This window comes from Mandrillus leucophaeus, unplaced genomic scaffold, assembly GCF_000951045.1.
Source record: "Mandrillus leucophaeus isolate KB7577 unplaced genomic scaffold, Mleu.le_1.0 Scaffold446, whole genome shotgun sequence".
In the NCBI taxonomy this organism is placed as follows: domain Eukaryota; kingdom Metazoa; phylum Chordata; class Mammalia; order Primates; family Cercopithecidae; genus Mandrillus; species Mandrillus leucophaeus.
Window position 1 is genome coordinate 964,276 of NW_012104765.1, and position 2,522 is coordinate 966,797.

Below are 2,522 nucleotides of genomic sequence, written 5' to 3' on the forward strand. Positions count from 1 at the left end.
TTGTTTTTTTTTGACAGAGCCTTGCTCTGTCGCCGAAGCTAGAGTGCAGTGGTGCCACCATAGCTCACTGCAACCTCCCCCTTCCCAGTTCAAGCAATTCTCCTGCCTCAGCCTCCCAAGTAGCTGGGATTACAGGCACACGCCACTTGAGGTCTCGCTCTGTGGCCCAGGCTGGAGGCGGTCGTGCGATCTCAGCTCACTGCAGCCTCTGTCTTTCAGGCTCAAACCATCCTTGCATCTCAGTCTCCTGAGTAGCTGGGACTACAGGCACGTGCCACCACACCCGGCTAATATTTTGTATCTTTTGTAGAGACAAGGTCTCACTATGTTGCCCAGGCTAGTCTTGAACTCTTGAGCTCAAGCGATCCTCCCACCTCAGCCTCCCAAAGTGTTAGGATTATAGGCATGAGCCACCACACTCAGCCCAGACTTCATTTCTTGGTCTTTTTTACCTGTGGCTGGCCTCTTTTCTCAGGCTTCAAAAGGCCCCAGTCTCCTCAAGCTCTTAGAAACTTCCCTTTCATGAAAACCTGCTCTTAGTAATGGTTCCTTTAAAAACCAAACCTTAGAAACATTTTGGGCCGGGCACAGTGGCTCATTCCTATAATCTCAGCACTTTGGGAGGCCAAGGTGAAGGATTGCTTGCAGCCAGGAGTTCAAGGCCAGCCTGGCCAACATAGCAAGATCCCATCTCGTTTTTTAAAAACATATTTTTAATTAAAAAAATGAAATGTGCCATATTTCCTCCCCTTCTCCCTATCCTCCTCTTTTGCTCAAATACTGTAAAGTGAGTCATAGACATTATGACATCTTATCCCTAAATATCTTACTATGGATCTCTAAAAAATAAAGTCATGGGCTGGGTGCAGTGGCTCACACCTGTAATCCCAGCACTTTGGGAGGCTGAGGTGGGCAGATCACAAGGCTAAAAATACAAAAATTATTCGGGCGTGGTGGTGCATGCCTGTAATCCCAGCTACTCAGGAGGCTGAGGCAGGAGAATCACTTGAACCCGGTAGGCAGAGGTTGCAGTGAGCTGAGATCACGCCACTGCACTCCAGCCTGGGCAACAGAGTGAGACTCTGTCTCTAAATAAATAAATAAAAAGTCATGTTTTTATATAATGCTTTCATTTCACATACCAAAAGTTAAAATAATTCCTTAATATCATCTAATAGCCCCATCATATTCAAATATCTACAGCGGCCCCAAAATGTTTTTGTGATTGCTTCTGTTAGACACCAGGAGGTGCCATTGAGGTTTTAGTTTAGGGTTTGTTTTTATGCCCTTTTTAAATTGCAGCCATGTGGATTTGAACCCTAAAGCCAGGGAAGGACCAGCTGGTGTTTACAAATGCTCAAAGGCTACCTTTCTCCCTTGATATGGGTTGACTGTGTCCCCACCCAAATCTCATCTTGAATTCCCACATGTTGTGGGAGGGACCTGGTAGAGGTAATTGAATCATGGGGGCAGGTCTTTCCCAAGCTGTTCTCATAATAGTGAATATGTCTCATGAGATCTGATGGTTTTAAAAAGAGGAGTTACCCTGCACAAGCTCTCTCTCTTTGCCTGCTGCCATCCATGTAAGATGTGACTTGCTCCTCCTTGCCTTCCACCATGATTGTGAGGCTTCCCCAGCCACATGGAACTGTAAGTCCAACTAAACCTCTTTCTTTTGTAAGTTGCCCAGTCTCAGGTACGTCTTTATCAGCAGCGTGCTTTACCCAGATCTGCAACCTGATGTCAGGTTTCCTTGCCATCTCCCTTTATTGGGTAGGCTTCTTCCCTAATCTTTTACCCATGGTACTGTCTTCAGGGTCCCACCTCAGAGAAGGGATCTCTATGCCAGTGCTCTTGGATGGCTGGGCTGCAAGGCTGGAATCCTGGAGCTTCAGGGACCCACTCAGGGGATTGGTCACCTGAGAGCAAAGCCTGAAGACAGGAGGCAGAGCCAAGACAGGCTGACCGCACATCTGACGCTGCGCTCTGGATCCTGGGCTCCGGCTGTACTGGAAGCCAGGCCTCCCCTGGATTCTTCTGGTAGGTGAAACAATGGGTTCCTTGTGTTGCTAAAACCTGCGTGTTCTGGGTTTTCTGTCTCTGAAAACAAAGGTCTTGAATAAAATAGTTCATTAAAGAACAAAGCAGCAGGAAGGTGGGGATGGTTAATGGGAAGAAAGAAAGAAAGAGAGGGAGAGAGAGAAAGAGAGAGAGAGAAAAGAAAAGAAAAGAAAAAAGGAAAGAGCCAGGTGCTGTGACTCAAGCCTGTAATCCCCACACTTTCGGAGGCCAAGGCAGGAGGATCACTTGACCCCAGGAGTTTGAGACTAGCCTGGGCAACATAGCAAGACCCCCATCTCTACAAAAAATATATATATATATAAATTAGTTCGGTGTGGTGGCATGTGCCTGTACTCCCAGCTACCCAGGAGTCTAAGGTGGGAGGATTGCCTGAGCCCAGGAGGTTGAGTGCAGTTCACGCCACTGCACGTTAGCCTGGGCAACAGAGCAAGACCTGTCTC